The sequence below is a fragment of the Amblyraja radiata genome, chromosome 9 (genome assembly GCF_010909765.2).
Source record: "Amblyraja radiata isolate CabotCenter1 chromosome 9, sAmbRad1.1.pri, whole genome shotgun sequence".
In the NCBI taxonomy this organism is placed as follows: domain Eukaryota; kingdom Metazoa; phylum Chordata; class Chondrichthyes; order Rajiformes; family Rajidae; genus Amblyraja; species Amblyraja radiata.
In genome coordinates this window covers 49,713,059-49,729,504 of record NC_045964.1, presented here as the reverse complement: position 1 = coordinate 49,729,504, position 16,446 = coordinate 49,713,059, and the positions used below count along the sequence as shown (strand labels likewise).

Below are 16,446 nucleotides of genomic sequence, written 5' to 3'. Positions count from 1 at the left end.
CCAAGACCTGAAACACTAACTTTGTTTCTCTCTTTACAGATACTGCTTGAGCTGTTCAGTGTTTCGAGCATTTTGTTTTATTGTGGATGAGATGGTTTCTGACTCTGTTCTGTTCACCCCTGCTGACTAATAGACAAAGGAGATGAAATGTGCAGCTTCTGTGATAAAATCTGATTACAAATAGTCATTTTCATAATATATTCAGCAATTCAATTTCAATTAAGTGCGCAACAGTGGGAAATGATTCCTATATGTTGAACCAAAATTACATAAATCAATTTGGGAGAATCTGAATGGCAGCTTAAGCCATATAGCTGGCTCATCAAAAGCAACTTCTAGTTATTTGTATTATGAAACTTTAATAAAAAAATGAGCTTCTTGAAAAATACATTCTAATGACCAAGCAGCAGAATTTCCTTCATCAGTATAAAAATGTAATAATCACATTGCAAAGGATATGTTCCTCAAGGACAATTAAATAACAATCATAAATATGATGTGACAATATAATTTTTGTTATAAAATGCACACTTAAAATGCAGTGTCCGAATCAATCCTATTATTCAATATATTTTGCAGTGTATTCAGCCTTTGTTAATGGGCTCATGGTTCTTTGGTGAAGTTTTACTATTACCTCAAATGAATCTGATTAAGCACAGTATTACACATCTGAAGGAGCCGACCTAATGAAAACATTATTCTGTTACCCAGGAAAAACCTGAAAAAATTAGGTCAGACCTTGGTTTTTAGGATTGATTTCTTTCTGATTTGATCATTTTCAGTTTCATTATTTTGAATTATATAATTTTCTCAAATCTTGTTCCATTACGAATTTTTCAAATTGTCAATGACTAATTATTTTAATTTATGCTGTGTTAATGGTTGCTATAAATGCGTTTCATTTTCCTATTAATTAATTAGGTATATGGCCACACTCAATATATCTATTGCATTGATCCAAAATGACTTTTCTGTCTCATTGAAGCACTTGTTCAGCAGCGCTCCAGTAATGTATTTAGCTACACACCCACGTAATACCAGCATGAGGTAGAATATTGCCCTCTTACCTCTTCAACTGCTGTTCAGTTGCAATGACGGTTGTGCACTCCTGCCTTTTCCTGGCTGTAACAATCCTACTGAAAAGTAAAATAGTGCAGCCCTGATCCAGTGCCTAAGATGAAATGGCCTATGATACGTCAAAACCAAAATAGATTAAGCATTTTAGCATTTAGCAACAGTATCCTTTCCCCAGGGTTGAAATGTCAAGGACTAGGGGGCATAGCTTTAAGGTGAGAGGGGCAACATTTAAAAGAGATGTGTGGAACGAATTGTTTTACACTGTGGATGATGGGTGCCTGGAGCATGATGCCAAGGATTGTGTTGGAGGCAGATAAAATGATGGCATTTAACTGACTTTTAGATAGGCACATGCATATGCAGGAAATTGAGAGATATGGAAAATGTGCAGGCAGATGAGGAGTTTATCTTGGGATCATGTTAGGCAAGGACATTGTGGGCCATAGGGCCTGTTTCCGTGCTGTACTTGTTTTATGTGTAGAAAGGAACTGCAGATGCTGGTATCATAGGATTAGATCAGAAGTGATAGGAGCAGAATTAGGCCATTCGGCTCATCAAAACTACTCCGCCATTCAATCATGGCTGATCTATCTCTCCCTCCTAAACACATTCTCCTGCCTTCTCCCCAAAACTTCTGACACCCATACTAATCAAGAATCTATCTATTTCTACATTAAATATATCCACTGATATGGCCTCCACAGCCTTCTGTGGCAAAGAATTCCACAGATTCACCACCCTCTGACTGAAGAAATTCTTTCTGATCTCCTTCCTAAAAGAACGTCCTTTAATTCTGAGGGTATGACCTCTTGTCCTAGACTCTCCCACTAGTGGAAACATCCTCTCCACATCCATTCTATCCAAGCCTTTCACTATTCTGTATGTTTCAATGAGGTTTCCCCCTTCATTCTTCTAAACTCCAGCGAGTACAGGCCCAGTGTCGTCAAACGCTTATCATATGTTAACCTACTCATATACCTTTGGTATATACCAAAGAGAGACACAAATGTCTGAAGAAGGGTCCCGACCCGAAACATCACCCTTCCTTTTTTCTGCCTGCTGAGTTATTCCAGTACTTTTCTATCTATCTTCTGTATTTTTCTATGTTCTATTTAGTAAGATATTCAGTGCCAACTGATCCATTTCCTTGACTGGAGTTATTTGCAGGCAGAAGAGAAGGAATCATTCATGACCTTTACATTCTTGAAAATAATTTCCCAAAACCTGAAATTATTTAGAATCCCACTGAAATTTAAAACAATCTCTCAGAATTAATAGTAGGACACTAATTTCATTGGAAAATTGCACTGTGGAGGATGGTAACACACAAAATCCCACTCATTCCACCCTTCCTCCCTCCCTCCCTCCCTCCCTCCCTTCCTTCCTTCCTCCCTTCCTTCTTTCCTCCCTGTAATTCCTCCAAGTAATCTTGTCCTCTTCCTCCAGCAGAGCAGGTGGACGTTTTATGGATACCTCAGGAGGCAGACAGGACATTTGTTTTTTTTTTGTCTCAGCTGAAGGATGATTCTATCCAATTCTATCCAGATGAAAGATGTGGTGTTGCTCCGTCAGCTCATGTTCAGCCTTATTGTAACAGTGCAGTAGGCCAGAGATCAAAGTGGGTGGCAAATTAAAATGACAAGCATAGGTAACAATCAGCAAGTCTCAATATTAAATTCTTTAACTTTAGATAACTCACACTTTCTGAACTGCATGTCCCAGTAATTCAGACTAAAACAACTTTACATTAGCAGAAGATTACACAGGCAATGGGGTTTAAGAGTTTAGAATTTAGAGATATAGCATGGAAGCAGGCCCTTCGGCCCATAGAGCCCACACCGACCATTGATCACCCTTTCACACTATATTTTATCTCACGTTCTCATCAACTACCTACACACTAAGGGCAATTTACAGTAGCAAATTAACCAACAAACCTGCACATCTTTGGGATGTAACTGTTCCTTAATGTCCACACTGTTTCATTCAATCAGTTCGATTCCCATTATTCCACCCAACACCCTCGCCACCTTTTCTGCTATCAAGACTAACTTGTTTTTCTCTTTCATCAGACTGTTGAAGGGTCCCAATGTAATATGTTCTCTGTTCATTTCCCTGCACGGATGTTGCCTGACTTGCTGAGAGGTATTTGGGGGAAGGAGGTGTGTAGTGGGAGTTGAGGCAGTTGGGAAAAGGTGGCAGAGGTAGGAAGATTGAAGGACAGAGTATCAGGCTGGGGTTTGTGAGAGCAGGGAGCATGGATAAGGGCAAATGCCCGGCCCCACCTCTCTTCCAGCTTTCTGCCTCCCCTCCTGTTGAGTGATGACCATACAATAACAGAAGCCTTACACCAAGATAAAGATCCAAAGACTTTATTACATACATAGCAAGCACGACTTCACACGTGCACATTCCACTTACACTAAGGGAATCCAGCAAGCAGTATAACTGAAAAGCTAGTGGGTGTAACTACAGAAGCGTGACTCATAATATGAGTCACTATCTACATCCCCCCTCTTAAAGAATCAACAACAATAAAGATCCATAAACTAAGCAAAGCATGTATAACGATCGATGACAAACTGGAGGAAAGTCAAACATAGTCCGGATACTTCTCAACCGGCCTGCAAACGAGACCAGCATGTGTACGATAGAGACCATCTCCATTTTGTTTTTTCGGAGAGAGAGCAGGTGGTTTCACAGGTGAGGGAGACTGGACCAACGTCCCTGGAGACGAAGCAGGAAACTGTGGTGCAGGCGAAGATGGAACAGACAGAGGAGCTGTTGCGGACATGGGTTGTTGTGTTGGCAAAAGCATGCGAGTGTCACTAGAAGCAGACGGAAGTGAACTTGTACGATCTGGATAATACGGAGGAGGAACTGGCTCGTTCACAGGCAGGATATGTTGCCTGTAGGTGCCGCCATCAGCACTAACGATATATGAGCGTGGCTCTGAAGCAATTCCAGAAATTACTCCAATACGGTCGTGGCCTTTGTCAGTCTATAAGCGGTGGTCAGCAGTGGCAGTGGCCAACTTGTTTTGTCAAACCATTGTTTTTGAATGTCACGCTTCTGTTGCAACCTGGATTGAACCTCCTCAGGTGGAAAACCTTGTGGGATCAATGCCTGATCTGCTGCAGGCACTGTGGCACGGGTTGGCCTTGACAATAACCGTTGAGCGGGTGAACCCAAGATGGGGTCATGGGAAATGTTGCGTAAGTTCAGCAGATCCAGGAATATGTCCGATTTTGCTCTGTAAGAACGTTCCATGTGCTGTTTAGGACTTTTGACAGCCCGTTCAGCCAACCCGTTAGACTGGGGGTATTCAGGGCTGCTGGTGTCATGGTGGAAATTCCAGTGTCTAGCGAACTCCCTGATTTATTGGCTGGCAAATTGACTGCCGTTGTCAGTTAGCAGTCTGCCCGGAGATCCTTGGACTGAAAAGTGGCGAGATAACTTTGAAATCACTCCACTGGAAGTTGGGCTGCTGAGAAAATCAGTGTTGAACCATCATGAGTAAGAATCCACGAGCACCAGGTATTGTTTGCCATGCCAATCAAATATGTCAGGTGTGACTGTAGACCATGGGAGCGCAGGTATAGGATGTGAAAGAAGTGGTTACTTTTGTTGGTGAGGTCTTTCTCAATTTGGGCATATCGTTGTTCTGTGTCAGTCATGGTGCACGAGGCAGAGGCAACAGGCTTATTGCCATTGCCATCATTCTGAAGGCATGCAGCGTCCTGCCCGTGTTGTGAGGCATCACAAGTAATTATAATTGTTAGCTTAGGGTCAAAGTAAGCCAGAGTAGGAGTGTCAGACATCTGCCGTCTAAGAATGTCGAATGCTGTGTGTTGTTGCTCGTGCCAAGTCAGAGTCTTTGTGTGTAAGCTGGTGCAATGGGGCTGATATTTCGCTGATGTCCGGAATGAATTTGCTCAAATAGTTGGCCATGTCAAGGAATCTCTGCAAACTGAGCACGTCTGTGGGTGCTGGAAGCTCATTGATAGCACTGGTTTTCGCTGGATCAGTTTTTAAGGCCGCCTTTGGTAAATACATGGCCTAAGTATTTTACCTCATTCACTCTGAATGTGCATTTTTGAGGATTTAGCTTCAGATGGATGGCCTCGGCATGCCTCAATACTTTTGTCAGATTGACATCGTGCTCTTTGACTGTTTTTCCAGCAATGAGGATATTGTTCACTATGATGGAGCATGGGTAACCTGCAAACAATTGCTCCATGGCTTGTTGAAATACTTCGCTGGCAGTACTTATACCGAAAGGCATCCGAAAACATTTATAGCGTCCGAATGGAGTGCTGAAAGTTGTCAACTTGGAGGAGTTGTGTTCCAGTGGAATCTGCCAGAATGAACTCTTGGCATCTAGCACCGTGAATACAGTTGCTTCAGCCATCTGCGCAGTAATCTTATCCACAGTGCGCATGAGATAACGTGGTCGTTTGATTGCTGTGTTTATGTCCTTGGGGTTGATACTAATCCGTATCTCGTCTCTGTTCTTCTAAGTAGCGACAACCATTGGGGAGACTCAGTCTGAGGGGTCAGTTATGGGAGTAATCACACCCAGAGACACCCTGGTCTCCAAGTGGAGGCGTGGGTTCGTATCTCACTTCTGATACCGTTGAGTGATGCCCATACAATAACAGAAGCCTTACACCAAGATAAAGATCCAAAGACTTTATTAACTACATAGCAAGCACGACTTCACACTTGCACGTTCCACTTACACTAAGGGAATCCAGCAAGCAGTGATAACTGAAAAGCTAGTGAGCGTAACTACAGAAGCATGACTCATAATATGAGTCACTGGAGTGTGGCGACGCCTAATCGACTGCAATCTGTCTGTCTTTTTTTAAATTTATGTCCCGTTAGATGTATGTTTTGGTTCTAATTTTTATTATTTTTTAGCTGTGTATATGGGGGGGGGGGGGGGGGGGAGGAACCGTTTAATCTCTTCCCTGTACAGGGACCTGACTTTTTCCTTGTCGGGTCTCCGGTGTCGTTGGGCCTAACATCATGGAACCGGCGGCGGCCTCCAACCTGAGGCTCCAGTCGCGGAGCCTGCGGACTCGCCATTGCGGAGCTGGCCGACTTCAGAACAGGGAGAGCTGTAGTGGCACACGGCTGCGACCTGACTTCGGAGCTTCGGAGGCTCCAGCCGCAGGCCCGGTGAACGGTGACATCGGGAGCTCGCAGGTCCCTGGTGGGAGACTGCTTTTTGGAGCTCCGGCAACGTGTTGGAGATTCACTGTGATGGATGTTTGTGTAATTGTGTTAAGTGTGGGTCTTGGTTTTTTTTTGTAATGTCATGACTGTAGGAATGAAATTTCGTTCAAACCTTGTCTGTTTGAATGACAATAAAAGGCATTCTATTCATTCTATTCAATTCTAATCTACATCTCCCCACACAATCAGTCTGAAGAAGGGTCCCGACGCAAAATGTCACCTATCCATATTCTCGAGTGATCTGCTTGACCCACTGAATTACTCCAGCACATTGTGTCTTTTAATTTGTAAACCAGCATCTGCAGTTTCTTGTTTTTACGTTTCTTAATTGTTAATGCATCTATTCGGTCGAGGGCTCTTCTAGGACAACATATTTCTTCTGCACAGGAATAGCCTCCTTAATCAAATCAACCTCTTGAACACTCGGTAAAAAGGTGCTGGGATAATACAGCAGGTCAGGCAACATCTCCGGAGAACATAGATAGGTGATATGTGCAGGAAAGAACTGCAGATGCTGGTTTACATCGAAGGTAGACACAAAATGCTGGAGTAACTCAATGGGCCAGGCAGCATCTCTGGAGAGAAGGAAAGAGAATAGATAGGTGATATTTTGGGTTGGCACCCTTCTTCATTCTGATTGTAGTAGGGTGGAGAAAGCTGGAAGAGAGGTCTGGGATGCAACCATATTAAATAGGAATAAGGACACAGCAGAAAAGATTGAGGAATGCCCCACAGTTGAAGATCAGACTGTAGGAGAATTGGATCTGGAACTCTGCCCAGTCTGTTTCAATACCGAGCTATATAGGCCTCATAATTTATTTATTCTCCATAAAATCAATTTAGATCAACATTGTTCCCTCTGTTTTGTACTGGTTTGGCAATATGCAGTAAAATATTACTGCAAAATGTATCCTCAAATTAAATCTTTTTGCGGTATTGAATGAATAGATCAGTATGTGATCTGACATCAGTTATAGCTGGTGTTTCACACTCCACTGCACACGGCAGATTGCTATTTCTAATCAATCTTCGGGAGTAGATAGCAATGTCTCCTGACCTAGCTTTCTTCCTGCATGCAACCATCTTATCAAATAGGCTGGCAATTCAATTAGTTCAACTCCAACAATCTTTATTTTAATGATCCTCGGGAACTTTACCCGTTGCAACAAAATGGTTCCTTTGCTGACATTAAAATGAGAAAGTATATCAATATTGTCAAAATACTGAGATTGATTGCCAAACGATACAAAATTGCATCCTTTGTCTTTCTGAAAGGCAGGCATGATGCATTGCACGCCATTAAATCAAACTATTTTGCAAGGCCAGGTTTTGACTTCTATAAATCACCACCATTCACTGCAATCTGGATAGTTAATATCAGCAATAACATTTTTATTTCGTAACAAGTTTCAATATATGTCATTTTTTGATCAAATGTTAGTATAATCATTGTAAGCATGACCAATTTCAAAGGAATAAGCCTATAATTTATATTGTCTAGACAATGAGTTAAAAAACTTGCATATGCTATTATGGGAGTTTTTCATGATTTTAAGCGTAATTTGGATTTGCTATGGAAACTGAAAATTTATCTATATTACTAAATCTCTGTTCTTGACCGCTTTTGGCCGTCTGTGATGCGATCTCCAAGAGAACGCCATCACCTATGGCCGTCATTTTTGGCCACCTTGCTCAGAGCCCCCCTCTGCCGCATGTGTGCCGAGGATTTTTCCCGTCGATGAAAAATGACAGAGATATTAATGTTTTTACAAAATTCCCCATTCTCTCTGCTGCCCCCGCTGGCGGCAGGGGGGAGGGACTATAAAACCAGGAAGTGGTGTGCCTCACTCACTCTTCAAGATGGAGAAAGGCAGAGGGTCACGTTTCTCTGAGCTGTGAATAACACTGAACACATGTCTACTCAAATGTGAGTGCCCTTAGTGGTTCTAAAATGCTTGCAAAAAGTGTCTATTGTTTCTAAAGCTTGCAAAAAATGTCTCTATTGGTTCTAAAATGCTTGCAAAAAATGTCTCTATTGGTTCTAAAATGCTTGCAAAAAATGTCTATTGGTTCTAAAGTTTGCAAAAAAAGTCTATTGGTTCTAAAGTTTGCAAAAAAATGTCTATTGGTTCTAAAATGCTTGCAAAAAATGTCTATTGGTTCTAAAGCTTGCAAAAAATGTTTATTGGTTCTAAAGCTTTCAAAAAATGTCTATTGGTTCTAAAGCTTGCAAAAATGTCTATTGGTTCTAAAGCTTGCAAAAAATGTCTACTGGTTCTAAAATGCTTGCAAAAAATGTCTATTGGTTCTAAAGCTTGCAAAAAAAAAAGTCTATTGGTTCTGAAGCTTGCAAAACAATGACTATTGGTTCTAAAATGCTTGCAAAAAATGTCTATTGGTTCTAAAGCTGGCAAAAAATGTCTATTGGTTCTAAAGCTTGCAAAAAATGTCTATTGGTTCAAAAGCTTGCAAAAAATGTCTATTGGTTCTAAAATGTTTGCAAAAAGTGTCTATCGGTTCTAAAATGTTTGCAAAAGGTGTCTCTTTTCGTTCTATAATGCTTGCAGAATGTGTCTTTTTTGGTTCTAAAATGCTTGCAAAAAATGTCTATTGGTTCTAAAATGCTTGCAAAAAAAGTTTATTGGTTCTAAAATGCTTTCAAAAAATGTCTTTGGTTCTAAATGCTTGCAAAAAGTGTCTATTGGTTCTAAATGCTTGCAAAAAGTGTCTATTATTTCTAAATGCTTGTAAAAAGTGTCTATTAGTTCTAAAATGCTTGCAAAAAGTGTCTAGTGGTTCTAAACTGTTTGCAAAAAGTGTCTATTGTTTCTAAAACGTTTGCAAAAAGTGTCTCTTTTGGTTCTCCAATGCTTGCAAAAAATGTCTATTGGTTCTAAAGCTTGCAAAAAATGTCTATTGGTTCTAAAGCTTGCAAAAAAAAGTCTATTAGTTCTAAAGCTTGCAAAAAAAAAAGTCTATTGGTTCTAAAGCTTGCAAAAAATGACTATTGGTTCTAAAGCTTGCAAAAAAATGTCTATTGGTTCTATAATGCTTGCAAAAAGTGTCTCTATTGGTTCTAAAATGCTTGCAAGGTGGGAGGGGGATGGACTATAAAATGCGGAAGTGGTGTGCCTCACAGTCTCTTCAAGATGGAGGAAGGCAGAGGGTCACGTTTCTCTGAGCTGTGAATAACACATGTCTACTCAAATGTGAGTGCCCTTAGTGGTTCTAAAATGCTTGCAAAAAAGTCTATTGGTTCTAAAATGCTTGCAAAAAATGTCTATTGGTTCTAAAGCTTGCAAAAAAATGTCTATTGGTTCTAAATGCTTGCAAAAAGTGTCTATTGGCTTTAAAATATTTGCAAAAAGTGTCTATTGGTTCTAAAATGTTTGCAAAAAGTGTCTATTGGTTCTAAAATGTTTGCAAGAGTGTCTCTTTTGGTTCTACAATGCTTGCAGAATGTGTCTTTTTTGGTTCTAAAATGCTTGCAAAAAAATGTCTATTGGTTCTAAAGCTTGCAAAAAAATGTCTATTGGTTCTAAAGCTTGCAGAAAAATGTCTAATGGTTGTAAAATGCTTGCAAAAAAAGTCTATTGGTTCTAAAATGCTTGCAAAAATGTCTATTGGTTCTAAAATGCTTGCAAAAAATGTCTATTGGTTCTAAAGCTTGCAAAAAGTGTCTATCGGTTCTAAAATGTTTGCAAAAGTGTCTATTGGTTCTAAAGCTTGCAAAAAATGTTTATTGGTTCTAAAGCTTGCAAAAAAATGTTTATTGGTTCTTAAGCTTGCAAAAAAATGTCTATTGGTTCTAAATGCTTGCAAAAAGTGTCTATCGGTTCTAAAATGTTTGCAAAAGTGTCTATTGGTTCTAAAATGTTTGCAAAAAGTGTCTATTGGTTCTAAAATGTTTGCAAGAGTGTCTCTTTTGCTTCTACAATGCTTGCAGAATGTGTCTTTTTTGGTTCTAAAATGCTTGCAAAAAATTGTCTATTGGTTCTAAAGCTTGCAAAAAAATGTCTATTGGTTCTAAATGCTTGCAAAAAGTATCTATTGGTTCTAAAATGCTAGCATAGGTGGGAGGGGGAGGGACTATAAAACCCGGAAGTGGTGTGCCTCACAGTCTCTTCAAGATGGAGGAAGGCAGAGGGTCACGTTTCTCTGAGCTGTGAATAACACATGTCTACTCAAATGTGAGTGCCCTTAGTGGTTCTAAACTGTTTGCAAAAAGTGTCTATCGGTTCTAAAATGTTTGCAAAAGGTGTCTCTTTTCGTTCTATAATGCTTGCAGAATGTGTCTTTTTTGGTTCTAAAATGCTTGCAAAAAATGTCTATTGGTTCTAAAATGCTTGCAAAAAAGTTTATTGGTTCTAAAATGCTTGCAAAAAATGTCTTTGGTTCTAAATGCTTGCAAAAAGTGTCTATTGGTTCTAAATGCTTGCAAAAAGTGTCTATTATTTCTAAAATGCTTGCAAAAAGTGTCTATTAGTTCTAAAATGCTTGCAAAAAGTGTCTAGTGGTTCTAAACTGTTTGCAAAAAGTGTCTATTGTTTCTAAAATGTTTGCAAAAAGTGTCTCTTTTGGTTCTACAATGCTTGCAGAATGTGTCTTTTTTTGGTTCTACAATGTTTGCAAAAAGTGTCTCTCTTGGATCTCCAATGCTTGCAAAAAAATGTCTATTGGTTCTAAAGCTTGCAAAAAAAAAGTCTATTAGTTCTAAAGCTTGCAAAAAAAAATATTGGTTGTAAAGCTTGCAAAAAAATGACTATTGGTTCTAAAGCTTGCAAAAAAATGTCTATTGGTTCTATAATGCTTGCAAAAAGTGTCTCTATTGGTTCTAAAATGCTTGAAAGGTGGGAGGGGGATGGACTATAAAATGCGGAAGTGGTGTGCCTCACAGTCTCTTCAAGATGGAGGAAGGCAGAGGGTCACGTTTCTCTGAGCTGTGAATAACACATGTCTACTCAAATGTGAGTGCCCTTAGTGGTTCTAAAATGCTTGCAAAAAAAGTCTATTGGTTCTAAAATGCTTGCAAAAAATGTCTATTGGTTCTAAATCTTGCAAAAAAAATGTCTATTGGTTCTAAATGCTTGCAAAAAGTGTCTATTGGTTCTAAAATATTTGCAAAAAGTGTCTTGGTTCTAAAATGTTTGCAAAAAGTGTCTATTGGTTCTAAAATGTTTGCAAGAGTGTCTCTTTTGGTTCTACAATGCTTGCAGAATGTGTCTTTTTTGGTTCTAAAATGCTTGCAAAAAAATGTCTATTGGTTCTAAAGCTTGCAAAAAAATGTCTATTGGTTCTAAAGCTTGAAAAAAAATGTCTAATGGTTCTAAAATGCTTGCAAAAAAAGTCTATTGGTTCTAAAATGCTTGCAAAAATGTCTATTGGTTCTAAAATGCTTGCAAAAAATGTCTATTGGTTCTAAAGCTTGCAAAAAAATGTTTATTGGTTCTAAAGCATGCAAAAAAATGTTTATTGGTTCTTAAGCTTGCAAAAAAATGTCTATTGGTTCTAAATGCTTGCAAAAAGTGTCTATCGGTTCTCAAATGTTTGCAAAAGTGTCTATTGGTTCTAAAATGTTTGCAAGAGTGTCTCTTTTGCTTCTACAATGCTTGCAGAATGTGTCTTTTTTGGTTATAAAATGCTTGCAAAAAAATGTCTATTGGTTCTAAAACTTGTAAAAAAAATGTCTATTGGTTCTAAATGCTTGCAAAAAGTATCTATTGGTTCTAAAATGCTAGCATAGGTGGGAGGGGGAGGGACTATAAAACCCGGAAGTGGTGTGCCTCACAGTCTCTTCAAGATGGAGGAAGGCAGAGGGTCACGTTTCTCTGAGCTGTGAATAACACATGTCTACTCAAATGTGAGTGCCCTTAGTGGTTCTAAACTGTTTGCAAAAAGTGTCTATTGTTTCTAAAATGTTTGCAAAAAGTGTCTATTGGTTCTAAAATGTTTGCAAGCGTGTCTCTTTTGGTTCTACAATGCTTGCAGAATGTGTCTTTTTTGGTTCTAAAATGCTTGCAAAAATGTCTATTGGTTCTAAAGCTAGCAAAAAAATGTCTATTGGTTCTAAAGCTTGCAAAAAAATGTCTAATGGTTCTAAAATGCTTGCAGCAAAAGTCTATTGGTTCTAAAATGCTTGCAAAAATGTCTATTGGTTCTAAAATGCTTGCAAAAAATGTCTATTGGTTCTAAAGCTTGCAAAAAAAATGTTTATTGGTTCTAAAGCTTGCAAAAAAATGTTTATTGGTTCTTAAGCTTGCAAAAAAATGTCTATTGGTTCTAAATGCTTGCAAAAAGTGTCTATCGGTTCTAAAATGTTTGCAAAAGTGTCTATTGGTTCTAAAATGCTTGCAAAAAGTGTCTATTGGTTCTAAAATATTTGCAAAAAGTGTCTATTGGTTCTAAAATGTTTGCAAAAAGTATCTATTGGTTCTAAAATGTTTGCAAGAGTGTCTCTTTTGGTTCTACAATGCTTGCAGAATGTGTCTTTTTTGGTTCTAAAATGCTTGCAAAAAAATGTCTGTTGGTTCTAAAGCTTGCAAAAAAATGTCTATTGGTTCTAAAGCTTGCAAAAAAATGTCTAATGGTTCTAAAATGCTTGCAAAAAAAGTCTATTGGTCCTAAAATGCTTGCAAAAATGTCTATTGTTTCTAAAATGCTTGCAAAAAATGTCTCTTGGTTCTAAAGCTTGCAAAAAAAATGTTTATTGGTTCTAAAGCTTGCAAAAAAATGTTTATTGGTTCTAAATGCTTGCATAAAGTGTCTATCGGTTCTAAAATGTTTGCAAAAAGTGTATATTGGTTCTAAAATATTTGCAAAAAGTGTCTATTGGTTCTAAAGTGTTTGCAAGAGTGTCTCTTTTGGTTCTACAATGCTTGCAGAATGTGTCTTTTTTGGTTCTAAAATGCTTGCAAAAAAATGTCTATTGGTTCTAAAGCTTGCAAAAAAATGTCTATTGGTTCTAAAGCTTGCAAAAAAATGTCTATTGGTTCTAAAGCTTGCAAAAAATGTCTATTGGTTCTAAAGCTTGCAAAAAAATGTCTAATGGTTCTAAAATGCTTTCAAAAAATGTCTATTGGTTCTAAAATGCTTGCAAAAATGTCTATTGGTTCTAAAATGCTTGCAAAAAATGTCTATTGGTTCTAAAGCTTGCAAAAAAATGTTTATTGGTTCTAAAGCTTGCAAAAAATGTTTATTGGTTCTTAAGCTTGCAAAAAAATGTCTATTGGTTCTAAATGCTTGCAAAAAGTGTCTATCGGTTCTAAAATGTTTGCAAAAGTGTCTATTGGTTCTAAAATGTTTGCAAAAAGTATCTATTGGTTCTAAAATGTTCGCAAGAGTGTCTCTTTTGCTTCTACAATGCTTGCAGAATGTGTCTTTTTTGGTTCTAAAATGCTTGCAAAAAAATGTCTATTGGTTCTAAAGCTTGCAAAAAAATGTCTATTGGTTCTAAAATGCTTGCAAAAAGTGTCTCTATTGGTTCTAAAATGCTTGCAAAGGTGGGAGGGGGAGGGACTATAAAACACGGAAGTGGTGTGCCTCACAGTCTCTTCAAGATGGAGGAAGGCAGTTGGTCACGTTTCTCTGATCTGTGAATAACACATGTCTACTCAAATGTGAGTGCCCTTAGTGGTTCTAAAATGCTTGCAAAAAAAGTATTTTGGTTCTAAAATGCTTGCAAAAAAGTCTATTGGTTCTAAAGCTTGCAATAAAATGTCTGGTTCTAAATGATTGCAAAAGTTGTCTATTGGTTCTAAATGCTTGCAAAAAGTGTCTATTGTTTCTAAAATGTTTGCAAAAAGTGTCTCTTTTGGTTCTACAATGCTTGCAGAATGTGTCTTTTTTTGGTTCTACAATGTTTGCAAAAAGTGTCTCTTTTGGTTCTCCAATGCTTGCAAAAAATGTCTATTGGTTCTATAGCTTGCAAAAAAATGTCTATTGGTTCTAAAGCTTGCAACAAAATGTCTATTGGTTCTAAAGCTTGCAAAAAATGTCTATTGGTTCTAAAGCTTGCAAAAAAATGTCTATTGGTTCTAAATGCTTGCAAAAAGTATCTATTGGTTCTAAAATGCTAGCATAGGTGGGAGGGGGAGGGACTATAAAACCCGGAAGTGGTGTGCCTCACAGTCTCTTCAAGATGGAGGAAGGCAGAGGGTCACGTTTCTCTGAGCTGTGAATAACACATGTCTACTCAAATGTGAGTGCCCTTAGTGGTTCTAAACTGTTTGCAAAAAGTGTCTATCGGTTCTAAAATGTTTGCAAAAGGTGTCTCTTTTCGTTCTATAATGCTTGCAGAATGTGTCTTTTTTGGTTCTAAAATGCTTGCAAAAAATGTCTATTGGTTCTAAAATGCTTGCAAAAAAGTTTATTGGTTCTAAAATGCTTGCAAAAAATGTCTTTGGTTCTAAATGCTTGCAAAAAGTGTCTATTGGTTCTAAATGCTTGCAAAAAGTGTCTATTATTTCTAAAATGCTTGCAAAAAGTGTCTATTAGTTCTAAAATGCTTGCAAAAAGTGTCTAGTGGTTCTAAACTGTTTGCAAAAAGTGTCTATTGTTTCTAAAATGTTTGCAAAAAGTGTCTCTTTTGGTTCTACAATGCTTGCAGAATGTGTCTTTTTTTGGTTCTACAATGTTTGCAAAAAGTGTCTCTTTTGGATCTCCAATGCTTGCAAAAAAATGTCTATTGGTTCTAAAGCTTGCAAAAAAAAAGTCTATTAGTTCTAAAGCTTGCAAAAAAAATATTGGTTGTAAAGCTTGCAAAAAAATGACTATTGGTTCTAAAGCTTGCAAAAAAATGTCTATTGGTTCTATAATGCTTGCAAAAAGTGTCTCTATTGGTTCTAAAATGCTTGAAAGGTGGGAGGGGGATGGACTATAAAATGCGGAAGTGGTGTGCCTCACAGTCTCTTCAAGATGGAGGAAGGCAGAGGGTCACGTTTCTCTGAGCTGTGAATAACACATGTCTACTCAAATGTGAGTGCCCTTAGTGGTTCTAAAATGCTTGCAAAAAAAGTCTATTGGTTCTAAAATGCTTGCAAAAAATGTCTATTGGTTCTAAATCTTGCAAAAAAAATGTCTATTGGTTCTAAATGCTTGCAAAAAGTGTCTATTGGTTCTAAAATATTTGCAAAAAGTGTCTTGGTTCTAAAATGTTTGCAAAAAGTGTCTATTGGTTCTAAAATGTTTGCAAGAGTGTCTCTTTTGGTTCTACAATGCTTGCAGAATGTGTCTTTTTTGGTTCTAAAATGCTTGCAAAAAAATGTCTATTGGTTCTAAAGCTTGCAAAAAAATGTCTATTGGTTCTAAAGCTTGAAAAAAAATGTCTAATGGTTCTAAAATGCTTGCAAAAAAAGTCTATTGGTTCTAAAATGCTTGCAAAAATGTCTATTGGTTCTAAAATGCTTGCAAAAAATGTCTATTGGTTCTAAAGCTTGCAAAAAAATGTTTATTGGTTCTAAAGCTTGCAAAAAAATGTTTATTGGTTCTTAAGCTTGCAAAAAAATGTCTATTGGTTCTAAATGCTTGCAAAAAGTGTCTATCGGTTCTCAAATGTTTGCAAAAGTGTCTATTGGTTCTAAAATGTTTGCAAGAGTGTCTCTTTTGCTTCTACAATGCTTGCAGAATGTGTCTTTTTTGGTTATAAAATGCTTGCAAAAAAATGTCTATTGGTTCTAAAACTTGTAAAAAAAATGTCTATTGGTTCTAAATGCTTGCAAAAAGTATCTATTGGTTCTAAAATGCTAGCATAGGTGGGAGGGGGAGGGACTATAAAACCCGGAAGTGGTGTGCCTCACAGTCTCTTCAAGATGGAGGAAGGCAGAGGGTCACGTTTCTCTGAGCTGTGAATAACACATGTCTACTCAAATGTGAGTGCCCTTAGTGGTTCTAAACTGTTTGCAAAAAGTGTCTATTGTTTCTAAAATGTTTGCAAAAAGTGTCTATTGGTTCTAAAATGTTTGCAAGCGTGTCTCTTTTGGTTCTACAATGCTTGCAGAATGTGTCTTTTTTGGTTCTAAAATGCTTGCAAAAATGTCTATTGGTTCTAAAGCTAGCAAAAAAATGTCTATTGGTTCTAAAGCTTGCAAAAAAATGTCTAATGGTTCTAAAATGCTTGCAGCAAAAGTCTAT

At 37.9% G+C, this 16,446-nt stretch overlaps 1 long non-coding RNA gene across 1 annotated transcript in view; it reads left to right on the top strand.

Annotated features, from left to right (window-relative positions):
- LOC116977348 overlaps positions 1 to 3,480 on the top strand; it is a 13,462-nt gene extending 9,982 nt beyond the window's left edge. Inside the window, exon 3 of the long non-coding RNA XR_004413201.1 lies at positions 3,398 to 3,480. This is a non-coding gene — a long non-coding RNA (uncharacterized LOC116977348). The remainder of the gene's footprint in view (positions 1 to 3,397) is intronic.
- Positions 3,481 to 16,446: the final 12,966 nt, after the last annotated feature.